We start from the raw sequence: 18,843 nt of genomic DNA on the forward strand, positions 1-18,843 counted from the left end.
GGTATTACTGCATGCAGCACGTGCTATCTAGTGGCGATGGCAGCATCTGATCTACTGTTCATTATTTTTTACATGATCCTTCGGCGATTTCGGTATTATTATTATCCACAGTGTTTCCTGCATATCACTCCGGTTTGTGCTGTTCTCACTGTCCTGAGCCGCGTGACTGTTGACTGCTCTGTTTGGTTCACTGTTGCTTTTTCTTTTGATCGATTTGTAGCCATTTGTTTTCATCAGATGAAATCTCAGTATTGCACAAAAAAAACTGCTAGGAGGGTTCTCACAACAATTTGCATTTCCTTTACTTTAAAGAACATTCCCAACTACTTTCAATTTAGACCTGGAAAGATCATCAACAGTGTTCCAATGTACTGTTACTCGACTTACAGTTATCAGACTGACCTGCGGTGGGAAAGTTTTAGATATTTTGAGTCATTTTTAACACCACTGTTGCCATTCACTTTTATTGTTTTTGTCAACGTTCTGACTATTAGGCATATCTTCGAGGCCATGAAGTTACGTAAGGGACTAATGAATCAAAGTAAAAAAGAGACTGACCCAGAGGTAGAGAGGAGACGCAATTCTGCAGTTTTACTTTTTGCCATATCTGCAAGTTTCATACTTTTCTGGTTGCTGTATGTTTTAAACTTTTTTAATGCCGTTTATTCCTTGGATTATAATGCTTCGGATATCTTTGTAAAAACTGCCTATATGCTGCGGCACTTTAGTTGCTGTACAAATGCATTTATTTATGTGGTGACACAGAAGAAATTCAGGGACCAGATAAAGAATGGCGTGAAATGTCCACTTATAAAAGTAATTCAATTAATGAAAATATCCAAGTAAGTAAAATAACATGAGATGCAGCCGATAATGGAATGAGGTTTCACCATGAGGAATGGACTGAAACGAGAAGGACGTATATCAACATGATATCTCTATCCTTACTAATGGAGAAGGAATGATTTGTTCCATCTGAGGAACAAAATAAAATAGAAAGTCTGGAGTTGTAAAGCAGCTTATAGTGCTGTTAGCATTGAACAAGAGTTAGAAATCCGAACAACAAAGCAAAACCGAAAGGGGAATTAGGAATAAACAAAATATACATTCATCCCAAGCAAACAGTTCTCAGTGAGTGAAGTGGATAAAAAAAAAAGCTGGAGATCTTCGTTCACTGTAGGCATAATGTGAACTGCAACGACAGGCTTCTGTCTACTGTTCATCCTGGAATTCTCTGATTCATGTACCTGTGCAAAAGTTGACTGAATTAGGTTTCAATTATAAAGTACTAACACTACCCTGTGTATATTCTGTATCTCTTGATTGCAAATTTATTTCCAATGATAATTTACTATGTTTACATTCAGTTCACTGACATCATTCCATTTCTTTATTAGCTCTTTCAATGAACCAGCTGATTCATTAGCGGAGTAAAATTAGAGTGAATCCTGGACTCCACCCCCGAATCATGCCAATGACCCAGCTCCCTCTCATATTTAAGATGCTCCTTAATAACTAAAATTTATATAATTTATTATCATCCTGACATGATATCACCAGCGGTGCATCTACATTAATTCTATTAAATTTGTCACAAGAAAGGCATTTTTAAGTACGTTTAGGGGTGGTTTTGTGTACAGGATACAGTACAAAGATGGTAGGATTGTAGTGAGCATAACTGCCTTCTGAACAGGCGACCTGGGTTTAATTCCTGGCAATCATAATTTCAAACTTTTACATTGTTCAATAGGAAAGTACAAAGACAAACGAAATTTGCTCAACTTGAAATTAACTGTGACATTGTTTCAATGACAGCAAAATGGTGAGCCGAAGTAGACAGAGGTAACCTCAACTAAAATATTTCGCTGCTGCTTTCTCTCAACATCCTCCCTCCCTCCCTCCCACCTCGTAACCAACAGAGATGTCACCGGCTCTGTTGCATTCCAGGGCTAGCTTTGCCCCAGGTAGAGGCAGCAGGAATCTAATTGGATGAGTTGAGAGTTGAGTAGAGAGGGGCTATTTGAGTGACGGATCTCACGGTATTCCAATCGTATTCTGGCAGCCCTTGCCCATTTTACCAAGTGATCTGAGCGGTCGAAGTTTCTCTCTGTCTCTGTGTGCGCGTTTCTGGGTAGTGTTTGAATTTCACTCCCAGTTTTGATCCTTTAACCTCACCCCCTCCCTGAACTAGCCGTTCGTAAAGCCTTGCCTTGGAGAACAGTCTGTCCCTAATGCAACAGACAGAATGTGAGAGACCAACGAGTGAGCTTGGACCAACTGGAAAATTGAGTATTGACCCTTTAAACTTGTCATGTGTTTCTTTAAGCCCCGTTTGTACCTGTGTGATATTTCATCGTTTTTCTCTCTGTCTCTTCCTCTTTCTCTCCCTTACTGACAGACTCCACTTTCTACCTATCATTGTCTCTCAATCCCTCTCAAACACTATTTTTCCTTGTCTTTCTCTCCCTTACTGACAACCACCACTTTTGTATTTATTTCCTCTCTGAACTGTTCTTTCTTCCTTTGTGCCTTTCCCTCACTCTCTTGCTTTCATTCTTCTTCTTATATTTTGCTCTTTCCATTTCTACCTTTTCCTTTCCTTCCTTCTTTGAGTCTTTCAATCCTAAATCTGTCCTCTCCTCCAGTTTTGCATATGCCCACCTGTTCAATATTTTCAGTATTCCAAATTTAGCGTCTCCCTCGTCAATGACTCCAACCTAATTGCCCTCCCCTGTGTACCTTCACACCCCTAAACTGACTACTCTATGGTTCCGCCATTACTTACCCACTCCATACAAAACACACTCTGTATCTTCATCTGTCAACAACAACATTCCCTCTCGCCATGCCCCAATCCTGGAAAGAATGACAAAGTGAACAAGTGGAGAGACTAACCTGTCTTTTGACTGCCTACCACCGTGTCAAAATGTTATCAAGTTATCGTCACACAACAAAAAAACAGTTCCTTCAGTCCAACCAGTCTATGACAACCATGTTCCAAAACTTAACGCAGCCCCACCCCCTTCAGTACTTGCCCCATATCTCTTCTAAACGTTCTTATTCACGAAGTTATCTAAATGACTTTTAAATGTTATACGTGTACCAGCGTTCACAACATTCTCTGGTTCGTTCTAGTCATGAAACTACTCTGTTTTACAAAAGTTGTCCCTTATGTCCTTTTAAAGTCATTGTCCTGTCATCTTGAAGTAGATATCCTCTAGTTTTGGACTCCCTCACACCAGAGAAAAGAACCTTGGCATGCAGCTTATCAATGTCCCTCTTGATTATATGAAACTCCAAACGGTTACCCCATAACCAGTGGAAAAAATGTACCTGCTTTTCCAACCCACTTTTGTTTCTCAAACTTTCCATTGCATGGAACGACTTGTTAAATCTTTTCTGAACCATCTGCAGTTTAAAATTATTTTTCCGATGATAGGGAAACCTTAAGTGCACGCATTAACCCAGAAGGGGCCACAACAATGTCATGTATAGCCTCAGCATGATGCACCAACTCCAAACATCAATGGTCGACGCAGAGAAGTCAAGCGTGCTAGTCGCCTTCTTAACCACTCTGTCTACGTGTGATGCAAGTTCGAAGAATTGTCTATGTGAACCACTCGATTTCTCTGTTCATCAACAATACAGGGGTCCTACTATCAATTGTATACGCCCGGTTATCAAAACGGAATATCTTACATTTATCCACGTTATACTCCACCTGCGATTCAGCAGCACATTGGCCAAATTGATTAAGACCTCTTTGTCATGTATGTTAAGGTTCTTTATGGTCTGCATTGCCCAATACTTTGATGTTATCTGCAGACTTACTAACCATGCCTTCTATCTTCTCATCCGAAACAGTTATAAATGATACACAAAAGTGGACTAGCATTGATACCAATGGAACATTACCCGTCACAGTCCTCGGGTCTGAAAAAACAATACTGCATCAATATCCTCTTTTACCAAAAAAAAACCATTTTTCATCCAACTGGCAAGCTCCCTCCGAATCCCATGTGACCCAACGTTACTACTTTGTCACCCAAATTTGTTAAAGGCTTTTCGAAAGTCCAAATAAACAACGCCTCCTACTCTGCTCCCATCAATGTTCTTTACAAGGTGTACAAGATGATTAGGGGTTCAGATAGGGTTGACAGTGAGAACCTTTTTCCGCGTATGGAGTCAGCTGTTACGAGGGGACACAGCTTTAAATTAAGGGGAGGTTGGTACAGGACAGATGTTAGGGGTAGATTCTTTACTCAGCGGGTTGTGAGTTCATGGAATGCCCTGCCAGTATCAGTGGTGGACTCTCCCTCTTTATGGTTATTCAAGCGGGCATTGGATAAGCATATGGAGGTTATTGGGCTAGTGTAGGTTAGGTAGGCTTCGGTCGGCGCAATATCGAGGGCCGAAGGGCCTGTACTGCGCTGTATTTTTCTATGTTCTATGTTTCTATGTTTATTTCATGCAAAATATCACGTTCGTGAGACACAATTTTCTTCGCACTAAACTATGTTGTCTATTCCTAATCAATTCTTGCCTCTCCAAATGCATGCAAGTTCGATATTTCAGAAGCACCTCCAACAACTTACGCATTGCAGATTTCAGACCTACAGGTATATAGTTCCCAGGATTCATCTTACAGATTTTAATCAAATATCGAGGATGGTAAAATGTCTGGCTGTAACAGGTTGCATTTCTTTTGAGGAATTTTAGATGTTGGAAGCAATTTCCTTGAATTATAGGTGCAGTAATTATTGTTTTACATGTTTTGTATTAATTTGGAACTTTGGAGGAAAAATGGTCTAAACAACAGCACTTTAAAAGTGAGAGAAACAAATAAAGACAGCAAATCATCTGTGCAGGAGACAGAGAGGGAGAGAAAGAGAGACAGACAGAGAGAGAGAGAGCTACTCTATAAACAGACATAGCAGTGAACCTGTGCCGCTACTGCTTTTGCTGTTGAATCCACCTGTCACTGGACATCGGAGTCCAGTTGTGAAATTCAGAACTGATCTTAGAGGAACCTGTCTGGGAACGGTCACAACACAGACAGAGAAACGTGAATAGTTTTAAGTTTGGCCGTGGGGTCTTGCTGCAAGACTGCAGTAGTGAATAGGCTGATTGCCTTCTTCATTATATCAGTTATTCGAATATGTCTCTTAATTAAACTTAAAAATATGACGAATGAGTATTAAGTTAGCCTGGAGCAGTGTTTGTCGAGGAATAAGACGGTTTTCTTTTCTGCGTATTCAGCTTGGAAGAAGCAAAAATAGCCCTTAGTAGAGTGACAAGTTCTTCTTGTCGGATGTGGGAGTGTCGCGAGTGTTTGCATTTACTCAGAACTTTATCAGCAATAAATGCCGTTTGTTGCGGATCCTCCCAGAGCGAATTGAAGGTTGGAGTGACAGTTAGAGGCAATAAGAGTCATGGGGTGTGATGCAGGGCCGTTATAGGAAAAGAGGAAAGTCTCAGATTGCATCACAGAAACGGAATAACTCCAGGAAAGGTAAGAGAGATAAGCAGGAAATGCAGGAGTCTAATGTGGCTCTCCACATTCCAAGCAAATATGCTGTTTTGGAAATTGTCGGGGGTGATAGATTCTCAGGGGAATGTAGCAGGAACAGACAAATTTCTGGGATCGAGAATGGCTCTAACGTCATGAGGGGTACGTCTGATTCCAAGGGATTGAATGTGTTGGGGGTTGAACTACTCCAAGGCACAGGCATACGTTTCTGCGGCCAGCAACGAAAAAACAGAATGGTGTGTTGACCCCCTTGTGCCACGATCAAGTCTGTCTCAGAGAGGGTGCAGAATGTTCTCAAAGTGGAGCGGAAACAGCTGGAGGTCATTGTATACATTGGAAGTACAAAGGAGGTCAAACGGATAAAATTCTGAAGGGAGAATATAGAGAGGTAGGCAGGAATTTAAAAAGGAGGTCCTTGTTGGAAGTAATATTCGGATTATTCCCAGTGCTGTGAGCTGGTGAGGGTAGGAATAGCAGGATAGGGCAGATAAATGCATGACTGAGGGGATAGTGTATGGGAGAAGTATTTACATTTTGGATCATTGGATTCTGTTCTGGGTAGAGGTGAAACGTAAAAGAAAGCTGGAGTGCAACTGAATTTTAAGTTGTCTTATATACTGGCAGGGACTATTTCTATACGTGCGGGCGAACATTTAAATTTTTAAGTTTTGGGAGGGACCCAAAGGGACAGTGAGGAAAGAGATCAATCTAAGACTGGTACAGTTGATAAAAGGAGCCAGTCAATCTGTCAGGGGAGGCAGAGACAAGCAGAGAACAAGGTAGGACTAACAACTAAAACCGAATTAATTTCAATTAAAGGGCCCGAACAGGGACGTCAGAAGAACTCAGCGCATGGTTAGGAACTGGGATAAAAGAACAATTGCAGAAACGTGAGTCAGGGGTTAACAGAACAGGCAGCTTAATGTTCCAGAATACAAGTTTTCTGAAGTTAGAAAGGAGGTCAAGAGAGGAGGGGAGTGGCATTTCTGATAAGAGATAGCATTGCTGTGCTGAGGGAGGATATTCCTTGAAAGACATCCAGGGAAGTTATTTTTGCAAAACTGAGAAATAAAAGGGATTGTCACTTTATTGAGTTTGCAATATAGACCCCCTAATAGTTCGAGGTAAATTGAGAAATAAGTATGTAAGGAGAATTCAGTCACCTGTGAGAATACTAAAGTAGAAAATCGTGGTACTGGAAAAAAACACAGCAGGCCAGGCAGCATCAGGCGATCAGGAGAATCAACGTTTTGAGCATAAGCCCTTCTTCAGGAATGAGGCTGGTGTGCCACGCGGGCTGAAACAAAAGGTAGGGGGAGGGAATTTGGGGAAGGGGCTCTGGGAATACGAAAGGTGGAAGGAGGTGAGGGTGAGGGTGATAGGGCGGAGAGGGGGTGGGGGCGGAGAGGTCGGGAAGAAGATTGCAGGACAAGAGGGTGGTGCTGAATCCGAGGGTTGGGACTGAGATAAGGCGGGGGGAGGGGAAATGAGGAAGCTGGAGAAATCTACATTCAACCCGTGTGGTTGGAGGTTTCCTAGGCAGAAGATGAGGCGCTCTTCCTACAGGCGTCATGTGGCCACGGTCTGGCGATGGAGGAGGCCAAGGACCTGCATGTCATTGGCAGAGTGGGAGGGGAGTAAAAGTGTTCAGCCACGAGGTGGTTGGGTTGGTTGGTGCATGTGGCCCAGAGGTGTTCCCTGAAATGTACCACAAGTAGGCGACCTGTCTTCCCAATGTAGAGGAAACCACATCGGTTGCAGCGGATACAGTAAATGATGTGTGTGGACGTGCAGGTGAATTTGTGATGGATATAGAACGATTCATGGGGCCTTGGAGAGAAATGAGGGGGAGGTGTGGGCGAAGGTTTTGCACTTCTTGCAGTTGCATGGGAAGATGCCTGCTGTGAAGGATGGGTTGGTGAGGGTTGTGGACCTGACGAGGGAGTCGCGGAGGGAGTGTTCTCTCCTGAATGCTGATAGGGGTGGAGAGGGAAATACATCCCTGGTGGGTGGGTCTGTCTGGAGGTGGCGGAAATGATGGAGGATGATACGATGTATGCTGAGCTTGGTGGAGTGGAAAGTGAGGACCAATGGGGTTCTGTCCTGGTGAGAATTCGAGGGGCGGGGTTCAAGACCGGAGGTGCAAGAAGTGGAAGAGATGCGGTGGATAGTGTCGTCCACCACGTCGGAGGGGAAATTGCCGTCTTTGAACAAGGAGGTCATTTGAGCTGTTTAGTAGTGGAATTGGTCCTCCTGGGATCAGATGCAGTGCAGGAATTGGGAATATGGGATGGAGTTTTTACAGGGGGCAGGGTGGGAGGAGGTGTAATCTAGGTAGCTGTGGGAGTCGATCGGTTTGTAGTAAATGTCTGTGTTGAGTCGGTCGCTCGAGATAGAAATGGAGAGGTCTAGGAAGGGGAGGGAGGAATCTGAGACGGTCCAGGTAAATTTGAGATCGGTGTGGAAGGTGTTATTAAAGTGGATGAATTGTTCAACCTCGTTCTGGAGCACGAGGTAGCGCCAATACAATCATCGATGTAGCGGAGGAAAAGGTGGGGGTGGTGCCAGTATAGCTGCGGAAGATGGACTGTTCCACATGTCCGACGAAGATGCAGGCATAGCTGGGGCCCATGCGGGTGCCCATGGCTATTCCTTTGGTTTGAATGAAGTGGGAGGATTGGAAAGAGAAGTTGTTAAGTGTGAGGACCAGTTCAGTCAGTCGAAGGAGGGTGTCAGTGGAAGGGCACTGGCGTGGTCGGCGGGAGAGGAAGAAGCGGAGGGCTTGGAGGCCTTTGTGATGGGGGTGGAAGTGTATAGGGACTGGCTGTCTATCGTGAATATAAGACGTTGGGAGCTGGCGAAGAGAAAATCATGGAGGAGGTGGAGGGCGTGGGTTGTGTCCCGAATGTAGGTGGGCAGTTCTTCGACTAAGGTGGACAGGACAGTGTCCAGGTATGCAGAGATGAGTTCAGTGGGGCAGGAGCAGGCTGAGACAATGGGTCGGCCGGGGCAGTCGGGTTTGCGGATTTTGGGTAGGACGTAGATAGGGGCGTTGCGGGGTTGTGGGATTATGAAGTTGGAGGCAGTGGATGGGACATCTCATGAGGTGATGAGGCTATGGATGATCTGGGAGATGATGGTTTGGTGGTGTGAGGTAGGGTTATGGTCAAGGGGGAAGTAGGAGGAGGTGTCTGCGAGTTGGTGTCTAGCTTCAGTGGTGTAAATATCGGTGCACCAAGCTACCACTGTGCGTCCCTTGTCTGCTGGTTGATGGTGAGGTTGGGGTTGGAGCGGAGGGAGTGGAGGGCTGTGTGTTGTGAAGATAAGTGGTTGGAGTGGGTGAGACAGGTGGACAGGTTGAGGGAGTCAATGTCACAGCGGCAGTTGGATATGAAGAGATCAAGGCCAGCACAAGGTGTCCAGGTGGATGGGGTGTGTTGGAGGTGGAAGAGGGGGTCGTCAGAGGGTGGGCGAGAGTCCTTGTGAAAGAAATAGGTGCGGAGGCGAAGGCGGCGGAAGAAATGCTCAATATCTAGCCGCGTGTCGAACTCATTGATCCAGGAGCATAGGAGGATGAAGGTGAGGCCTCTGCTGAGGACTGATCGTTCATCCTTAGAGATGGGAATGTCTGGAAGGATGGTGAAAAGAAGGCAGGGCTGGGAGCTAGGACCTGGTGTGGGGCTGGAGCTGGGAGTGGGGGCGGAGTTAGTCGTGAGGATGGTGTCGGTCTGGGGGGCGGAGATCGACATGGGGGCGAAAATCGACGTGGGGGCGTGGTTTGACGTGGGGGCGGCGTGGTCCTTGAGCAGGTGAGTGACGTCACTGGGGGCAGAAGTGGCTGCTGTGACGGCCACTCTAGGGGCGGAAGTGGCTCGCTGGGCAGAAACGGCGCTGTGCCCTGGGGCAGTGGATCCCGCAGCGGCCGCGTATCTGTCGGCGATAGTCTTCCTGTCAATCGTGGAGGCGGTTGTCTGGGCGGCGATCGCAGAGGCTGTATGTTCAGTGGTGGCTGTTGTCCATACCACGGTAGGGGCAGAAGTGATGTCTCTGTTTGCCGCAGCGGTGGTGGCTGCAGTGTCCTCTTGGGCAATGGCGCCCGAGCGGTTCCGGAGGTGGCGAGAAGGTTCTGGAATGGTCGAGGAATTCGGAGTGTGGGGGTGAGTATATGGAAGTTTTTTGTACATACTTTCTTTGACGTTCGATATGGATAGGGATAAAAAACGTTTGTTCAGTGTATGAATCCTTCTGAGAATGAAGAACAGCAATGGTCCTTTGCAGGTCTGGGAGAGTGTTGTCCTGAGCTGAGGCAGGGCTAACTGCAAGGTGGTACATGGCTTGAAGCGTGGAGCGGAGGATCCGGAGGGAGGTCTGTTGTTGGCGGCTTCGGATTTGTTGCAGGTACAGTTTGTACTATTTGGGTCCAAATTGTGTTGGTTTGAATGTAGTCCGGAGTCCATGCGGGGTCAGCCGGTTCCTTGCTGGGGCAGGGCTGGCTGCAGGGAGTGTAGGTGGCGGCGCATCGGTTGAAGCGTGGAGCAGAGGATCCACTAAAATAGTAGGGTAGTTATGATAGAGGATTTTAAATTTCCAAACAGAGACTACTACTGCCATAGTGTTAATGGTTAAGATCGATAGGGCTTTTCTGTACAAAAAAGAGTTTTAGAGTAACTTTGTTGATAGAGAAGGTGCAAAACGTGACATACTCTTGGGAAATTATGCAGGACAGCTGACTGAGGTGTCAGTTGGGGAGCACGTTGTGGCCAGAGACCATAAATCTATTCATTTTAATATAGTGACGCAAAAATATGAACCAGATCTTAAGTTTGAAGTTCGAAATTGGAGACAGACCACTTTTGACATCTTCAGGCAAGAAATTACAAAAGCTGGTTTGCGGCACGTATTCACAGGTAAAGAATTTGGCTGGAGAAGGGACGAGTTCAGATATGAGACAACGAGACTCCAGAGAAGGATATTCATGTAAGGAAAAGAAAGACTAGTAGGTAGAGGGAATTTTAGATTAATAAATGTATTGAGGATGTTGTTATGACAAAGAAGAAAATATATGTCAGGCATAGACAGGATAGATCGAATGAATCCGTGGAAGAGTACAAAGGCAGTAGGAGTATACTTTAGTGGGAAATCGAGAGCGCAGAAAGGGGACATGAAATAGCTTTGTCAAATAGTGTTAAGGAGAATCCAAAGGGTTTTTGTTACAAATAAATGAAGGACAAAGGGTAACTAAGGAAAGACAATGGGTTTCTATAAATATATTAAGGACAAAAGCGTATCCAGAGAGACAATAGGGCCACTCAAAAAGCAGCAGCACGGCCTTTGTCTGGAGCCACAAGAGATTGGGCGATACCAAACGAGAATTTTGCGTTAGTATTTACTGCGGTAAAGAATATGGAAGAAATGGAATGCAGGGAAATAGATGGTGACACCTTGAAAAATATCCATACTACAGAGGAAGAAGTGCTTTATGTCCTGAAACGGATAGAAGTAGATAAATCCCCAGGCCGTGATCAGGTGTACCCTAGAACTCTGTCGGAAGCTAACAAGTCATTTCTGGGCCTCTTTCTAACAGATTTGTATCATTGATAGTCACAGGTAAGGTGCAAGTAGGTTGGAGGTTGGCTAACATGGTGCCACTGTTTCAGAAAGATGGTAAGGACAAGCTAGCAACTGTAGACCAGTGAGCCTGACGGCAGTGGTGGGCAAGTTGCTGGAAGGAATCCGGAGGGACAGTAAGTACATGTATTTGGAAAGGCAATGAATGATTAGCGATAGTCCACATGGCTTTGTGCATTGGAAATCATGTCGCATAAACTTGATTGAGTTTTGTGAAGAAGTAACAAAGACAGAGGGTAAGGCGTTCGACAAGGTTCTCCATTGGAGAATGGTTAGCAAGGTTAGACCTCATAGAGTGCAGGGAGGTCTTACTTGTTGGATACAGAACTAGCACAAATGTAGAAGACAGAGGGTGATGATGTAGGGTAGTGTTTTAGACTGGAGGATTGTTACCAGTAATGTGCTACAAGGGTCAGTGCTGGGTCCACTACCATTCATGATTCACGTTAATTCTTTGAATGTGTTCACAAGAAATATAGTTAGTAAGTTTGAAGAAGACGCCAAAATTGGAGATGTAGTGGACAGGGAGCAAGGTCACCTCTGATTACAGCGGGATCTCGATCAATTCGGCCAATTGGCTGAGATGTGGTGGATGGATTTTAATTCAGATAAAGGCGAGGTGCTGTATTTTGAGAAAGCAAATCTCAGCAGGAATGATTCACTTAATGATCAGGTCCCAGAGAGGGTTGCTAAACACAGAGACCTTGGAGTGCAGGTTCATAGCTCCTTGGAACTGGCGAGTTGGAGACTAAGGGGTGGCCTTATCGAGATTTATAAAATCATGAGAGGCATGTCTCGGATAAATGGACAAAGTATTTTCCCTGGGCTGGGGGAATCCAGAATTAGACGGCATAGCTTTAGGTGTAGGAGATGATCTTAAAACAGAGACCAAAGGAATAACTCTTTCACAGAGCGAGTGGTATGTGTGTGGAGTGAACTGCCGGAGGAGTGGTGGAGGCTAGTACAAAAACAACATTTAAAAGGCATCTGTATGTGTATATGAAGAGGAAGGGTTTCGAGGGATATGGGCCTTGTGCTGGCAGGTGGGACCAGATTGGGTTGGAATATGTGGGTAGCACGGACGAAGTTGATTGAATGGACTGTTTCTGTCACATCTCTGTCACTCTATCCATGATGAACAGCTGCCATGTGCCAGTCCCCAAGGATTGCTAAAGCAATATTTTGCCACAACACTACCAACTCCCTGCTCAATTCCTCCATTTTAGGGAATGAAATTATCTGTTCAGCTTATCCCAGAGGAAGGGAGAACAGGCTCTGTCAGGGTGATAACTATTTATGCAGATTGGAATGTTCACTGCGAGCAGGAGGCTAATGTGGAGACGATGTAAGAAAAAAAACAGCTTTTACCGTCAAAAACACAAAATACCACTTTGTTCAGGAAAATTTCAGAGAACCTTTCAATGCACCAAACTCTCGTTTATGGCACCAGCACACATCCATTGAACCACTCCGCAGTTTGTGTTAATATTGCTGCTGAATTTTCATAATATAGTAAACAAAAACAAAAGTGCCCTTCCTCCCTTATACCCTCAAAGAAAGACTATGCGCTCACGAATAGCATCAATGGACATATAGAGTAGCCCCGCACGCTCATTCCCATCCCGCTTTCCAGTTGGATCTTCGTGGTTGTTTGTCACTGAATTTCTCTGGTTCTGCTCCTGTGAATTCGGACGATGTAATTGTCTGTAGCAATGGCTACTTACTTGAGAGGAAAAGTGGATGAAGCAACCGATGTGAAATCACATTGCTATTGAAGCAGACATTTCAACAATAGTCTGCTTTATCCTCTTAGCCTTTGATGTCATGCAGAAATGTATTAAGTTCAGCTTTCAACATACAATACTTAATTATGGAATTTCCACAGCCTCTGCGAGCAGCTTAATGAAAGAATTAGCCAATTCTGCATTCCTACATCTCAGTCCACTGCTCGACAACATTCCTGTTATGTATCTGCTGCTCTTCCGAGCGTATCCTCTGCAACTGTACTTATGCTGTTTTCAAACCTGCTTCATTGCGTGGCCCGGTGAAGGTATAACGGTCACTATTTTGCGTTGTGGCCGGAGTAAACTCGTTTGAATACCACTCACTACTTGTGATACATGTTAAAGAAAAACGGCAAAGGAATTAGTTAATTGTACAAGAAAACATTCTCCCAGATAATGAGCTTTTTTATAGTCGCTCTCACACATCTCTGCGAGTCATATGTCAGGATTCGAAACCACCCATTCTTGGAAATTTCGCTCCCTCCCGCAATCACTTACCCTCCTTTAAGTTCCACCTCCGATTTCATTGCATTCACTTTCCCAGTGACACCATTCATTCTGTTCTAACACGGTCACTTTTGCTGATTAAACCTGCCCCAATCTCACCATTGGGAACTTCAAACCAGTCCATTCATTTCGATGCAGTAATTGTGGGGACAATCCCCCCTGCAGCAGCTTTTATGCACAAGAGATGATTGGAGCAGCATGCTCAGGAAAAGGGTATAGGAAGGCATTAAAAAGAAAACAAAGATTACTGGAAAAGACTGACGTCTGTGGATTTTCATGTCATTTGCTTCATTTGTTCATTTGGTTCTAGCTTGGGAATTGTGTGCAGTTCTGCGATTCATATTATGGCAGGGATGCGATAGCTTTGGAAACGATTCTGGACTGATTTACCAGGAAAAAGTCTGAGCTGAAGAGTTTCAGTTAAGAAGAGAAATTAGACATATTGGAATTGTTCTTCTTAGAGCAGAAGAGATGGGGGAGACATGATTGAGATTTGCAAACTAAAGAGGGATATTGAATGGATAGACTGAAATAAACTTTTCAAATTGATGGAGCAATCGATCACCGGGGAGAAGCTGGAACAGATTTAAGGCAAAAGGTGGAAAGATTCGAGTGAATGCGTGGAAAAGCCCTTTCAGAAAGTGGGTGTTTCAGAAGAATTCAGATGTGAATCTGTGATACCAAGGCATACAAGGCTATGGATGAAGTGATTTAAAAAGGAGTTCGGATTGTTACACGATTGCTATTGAAGAGAAGAGATACATCCGATGACTGGCTTATTTCTGAATTGAGGTTCAGGGTAGTACCTCCACCTGTCACCGTGTGAGACCGTATTCAACGACATTCCCTTTTGGGCGCTTGCATATTGGGAGGACTGAGTTGGTAATAAACACAGTGCCTGAAACCCGCGTACGATTCCAGACTTGGGTCATTGACTTAGTAACCTTCGGACATTTCGGTTCTCTCTCTCCCGTGCGGGGTTCCTCTGGCTGCTCTGATTTCTTCCAACAGTCCAAACGTGTGTAGTTTTGGTAGATGGCAAACAATGCCCGTTAGACTGTTTGTAATGTAAATCAAAGAGAAACGCAATAATTTCAGCATCAGAGAAATCAGAATTTTCATCCCCTGTGGAGAGGCTCTTCCTCATAACGGTTCGTGATTCCTTCAGTAAGTTTGATCTCTCTCCACTAATGCTGCATGACCTACTGAGGGTTTTTCGAACATTATCTGCTCTTGTAAGTGCGTGTTCAGAAAGAAAGGGGGGTGGGGGGGAGTGTGAACCTCTTCCAAACATGCTGCACCATATTGCAATTACATAATTAACCCGAGGGAAGTGTCCATTTATCTCTTTCCCATAACTCAGGATCTTTCTCTCTGCCTCAGATAAATGATATTTGGAGGAAGTTCGCAATCAAAGTCGCTGATTTACAGCATCTGGTGCAATGGGGTTTGCCAATGAGAGAGAGTTGCAGAGTCCATCGGTACTTCCTTCCCCTCACATTGCCCGAAAGTGGAGGGAAATTGCTGAATACTGCGCCAATCGAGACAGCTTAGTCAAAGGAGTAGGGGGTGAAAAGCACTGGCCCGTGAACAAGGAGGCAGAATGGAAACGAAAGTTTGTTGAATCTCTTTGTTGCTCTGAAGTCAAGGAGCTGGGTGGGATGTAGTTTACTTTGAGCGACTCTCAGCTGGTTTACTGTTGGAACTGAAAGCGTGTCACTGCTTCGTTTGTCATGGGGCACAATTGTCACTTTGGAGCTTGTGTTAAACTGGTCCTTGTTTCAAGCCACCATTGTGCCTTGGTTGTTTGCTTTCACTTTTGCCAGGTCACTTTATCAGCTTTTCAATAAAAAATGGCAGTTCATGAGGTTAGACTTCTGGAAATATGTCTGTGCTTTGTGATCAGAGGTGTCATTGTAGCGAGCATGCCACAGCAACGCACGTGATGGAAGCGAAACAAGTATTTCAGCATGTTTGCCACATAATTCCATTATGAATGAATCCTCCATCTGGTTATGTGCACAATTCTGGATGTGACACTTTAGGAGGCGGCCACGTGATGTGATTGCGGGCAGTGCTAAACTGATTGATGTGAATGGCGCCGTGTATGAGGAACGTCGGCAATGAAGGTCGATTGGAAAGTTAGGATTGTTCTCCTTGGAGACCCGAAGGCTGAATGCCGAGTTGATTGAAACTTTCCAAGTCATGAGGGGTCGAGACAGAGGAAAGAAGTTTGCTAAAATGATCCCACAACTGCAAGGATTCGGAACGAATAGGCAGAGATTTAAATTCAATAAGAATGAAAAATAACGTGAGGATGAATGTTTTCACACAGGACATAATTAGGATTTGCACATCAGTGTCTGATGGAGACAAACAGTCAGGTTCAATCGAGTTATTGAAAAAAGAATTCGATGTTTATTCCAGAAGCAATAATGTCCAACTTACAGTAAGAAGGCAAGGGAATGATATCAAAGGAGACATGCGTTTCCTCACTGTGGAGAGCCAGCTCAGCTAAGGTGCACTGTGACATATTTGTGCTTCTGAGTAAAATCACAATTCGTATTTTGTTAGACAAGCGGTTATTGTGAGATAGCCTGGACATATCTGGACAACAGAATATGACACAATATGTACATGTCACAAGAAGGATGGCACTTTCTGAATTAGCGTGGGGAAATTCTGCACGGTGTGCTGCCCGTCCAACAGAGCATATCATGCCAGAGTGAGAGAGACAGAGAAGGACAAATGGTCAATCGGACCTTTGACAGCTCGAGAGTTACAAATAAAATTGATGAGAATGGAAAAACTGTTGATTTGTTTAGGTTTGAACTGGTTACTGGAAGCAGTGAGCTGGAGTAGGTACAGGCCAAGGCTGTTGAGATCTGAATACAGGACAGGCAAATACAAATTGCAACGCAGCGGAGAGCATTGTTGTGTTGACTTTGGGTTGATGCGCCGAACAAGCTTTCACTTAGGCACGCTGTCACAGAAGATTATAGGTCAGTGTCTCTCAGCGTTGTGATGTAACGAGGCAAATATCACCATTACGTTGCAGGAAATTGCTATTTGAAACGTGAGAGCAGCCTGTAAATAATAGACGTTATGGAACCTACTATTCTCATCAATAATTCCATTCTATCGCAATGTGTTGCTTTGTTTCCTTGCCAAATTACCTGTCATTGTGCCTGCACTGAGGCTGCTTTGCTCCTTCTGCGTTTCTCTAACAGACGTGACCCAACTGCACTGACGTATCTCCTGACAGACTTTTCCACTTCACATCTGCTTGCCCCAACTTTGCTATCTGATACCATTCCCCTTGTTTAGGTTTTTACCACTCGTCCTAGATACCGCCTGCCCTCCTCCAAACTAAGGTCGAAAATAATTCACGCTATAATCACTGCAACGCGGGGTGGGGGGTGGTTAGTGGGGGGTGTTGGTGAAGGGGGCTTTTACTCTGATGTCGTTCATTACTCCTATCTCATTTCAAATTGCCAGCTGCCGTGGTCTTTCGCTGAGTCTAGAAAGCACCGTTCAAATAAACTGCTGCAACATTTGCCAATCTGAAAAAAAAAATCAGAATTGGATTCGAAAAGCTCAGCATCTGTGGAGTGGAATTACAGGACATATTTAAGATCCACAAGTCCGCCTGGCCACAGATGCTTGCAGACGTTCTGAAATTTTCCATCAATTGCTGTTTTTAAGCCATGATTTACACCATCCGCAGTTCATTCATTTTATCTCTGCCAAAATGATAGAACATAGTACATAGAACATAGAATATAGAACAGTACAGCACAGAACAGGCCTTTGAGGCCACGATGTTGTGCGACCATTGATACTCATGTAAGGTAAACCTAACGTACGAACCCTCAAATTTCTGTGACCATATGCATGTCCAGCGGTCCCTTAAATATCCCCAATGACCTCTCTTCCACAACTGCTACTGGCAACGCATTTCATGCTCCCACAACTGTCTGCGTAAAGAACCCGCCTTTGACATCCCCTCTATACTTTCCGCGAAACATCTTAAAACTATTACCCCTCGTGTTAACAATTTCTGCCCTGGGAAAAAGAACTCTGGCTATCAACTCTATCCATGCCTCTCATTATCTTGTCCACCTCAATTAGGTCCCCTCTCTTCCTTCTTTTACCAATGAAAATGTCCGAGCTCAGTCAACCTCCCTTCGTAAGATAAGCTCTCCATTCCAGGCAGCATCCTGGTAAAACTCCTCTGAACCCTCTCCAAAGCATCACAACTTTCCTGCAACATGCCGACCAGAACGGGACACAGTACTCCAAATGCGGTCTAACCAAAGTTTTATAGAGCTGCAACAAGATCTCACGGCTCTTAAATTCAATCCCCCTGTTAATGAAAGCCAAAACACCATATGCTTTCTTAACATCCCTGTTCACCTGGGTGGCAACTTTAAGAGATCTATGTACCTGCACACCAAGATCCTGCTGTTCTTCCACACTGCCAAGAATCATGTCTTTAATCTTGTACTCAACATTGAAGTTCAAACTTGCAAAGTGCATCACTTTGCATTTATCCAATTTGGACTCCATCTGCCACCTCTCAGCCCATCTCTGCATCCTGTTAATGTCACATTGCAGCCTACAACAGTCCTCTATATTGTCAACGACACCTCCAACCTTTGTGTGTTTTGAAAACGTGCTAATCCATCCGCAAATCTCCTCATGCAAGTTATTAATAAAATTTCCAAAGAGTAGAGGCCCAAGAACAGAGCACTGTGGACCGCCACTCACCACCGACTTCCAGGCAGAATACTTTCCTTCCACTACCACTCGCTGTTTTCTGTCGCCAGCCACTTCTGTATCCAGACAGCTAAATTTCCCTGTATCTAATTCCTCCTGACCTTCTGAACGAGCCTACCATGGGGAACCTACCATGACTTGCTGAAGTTCATATACACCACATTCACCGCTCAACCCTCATCAAATTGTCTAGAAACATCCTCAAAGAACTCAATAAGATTTGTGACGCATGACCTGACACTCACAAAGCCGTGCTGACTGCATTTAATCAAGCCATGCTCTTCCAGATGATCATAAATCCTACCCCTCAGAATCCTTTCTAATACCTTGCAGACGACAGACGTGAGACTGATTGGTCTGTAATTGCCGGGGATTTCCCTATTTCCTTTTTTGAAGAGAGAAATTACGTTTGCCTCCCTCCAGTCCTCAGGTACGACTCTGGTGCAGAGCGAGGATGCAAAGATCTTCGCAAACGGCGAAGTAATCACATTTCTCGCTTCCCAAAGCAGCCGAGGACAAATCCGGTCTGGCCCAGACGACTTGTCAATATTAATGTTTGTCAAAATTTTCAGCACATCAGCTTCCTCAATCTCTATCCATTCCAGCATGCTTATC

Source organism: Chiloscyllium punctatum, unplaced genomic scaffold, assembly GCF_047496795.1.
Source record: "Chiloscyllium punctatum isolate Juve2018m unplaced genomic scaffold, sChiPun1.3 scaffold_192, whole genome shotgun sequence".
Taxonomy (NCBI): domain Eukaryota; kingdom Metazoa; phylum Chordata; class Chondrichthyes; order Orectolobiformes; family Hemiscylliidae; genus Chiloscyllium; species Chiloscyllium punctatum.